Source organism: Desmodus rotundus, chromosome 6 (genome assembly GCF_022682495.2).
Source record: "Desmodus rotundus isolate HL8 chromosome 6, HLdesRot8A.1, whole genome shotgun sequence".
NCBI lineage: Eukaryota > Metazoa > Chordata > Mammalia > Chiroptera > Phyllostomidae > Desmodus > Desmodus rotundus.
In genome coordinates this window covers 52,816,112-52,817,025 of record NC_071392.1, presented here as the reverse complement: position 1 = coordinate 52,817,025, position 914 = coordinate 52,816,112, and positions in this window count along the sequence as shown.

Sequence of the window (914 nt, the reverse complement as noted above, 5' to 3'; positions counted from 1 at the left end):
TCCCACCAACAGTGCACTAGGGTTCCTTTTCTCTGCATCCTCTTCAACACTTGTTTGTTGATTTGTTTATGATGGTCATTCTGACTGGTGTGAGGTGGTATCTCATTGTGGTTTGAATTTTCATCTCTCTGACAGCTAGTGATGCTGAGCATCTTTTCATATGTCTCTGGGCCCTCTCTATGTCCTCCTTGGAGAAGTGTATGTTCAAGTCTTTTGTCCATTTTTTAATTGTTTTTTTTTTGTGTGTTCCTGGAGTGGAGTCCTGTGGATTCTTTATATATTTTGGAGATCAAACCCTTGTCCAAGGTATCATTGGAAAATATGTTTTCCCATATAGTTGGTTCTCTTTTCATTTTAATGAATCTGCATTAACTTAGTGAATATCCCTCACCCCACACTGGTGATCCCTGAGACCCTGCCCAACCCAACTCACATACTGCCTGAGGCTCTTTCAGCACCCCTGCCTTATGGATAGCTGGCAGGTGGTGGCTGGCTTTGGGATGCCCTTTACATTTTTATAAGTAAACCAGTACTCAGTATTGATGACAGCCAGCCTTGATTTGCAGTATGGCTTCTCCCATGTTCCTCCAGGCCCAGCTTTGTAACTCCTACCAAATGAACCCAAGCTGGTTACAAAGAGTAGCTGAAGTAGGCTTGTATGGGAGCTTCTCCCAAGAGGTCCCAGAACCAGCACCAACAGTGGCCACCTTCTAGCACAACAATACCATCTGATTAGCTCCACAAATGACACACTCAAAGAGTGGACTCAGCAGGCACCAGAGCCCACTAAAAATTCCTACTCCATGGGGTCAATGCCCCCCCCCACACACACACACAACTAGTACACTGTGGTCATGGCCAATCCTCACTACCAGTCAGCCTGAGGATCAAACTCACCCACTGACATTCCAACA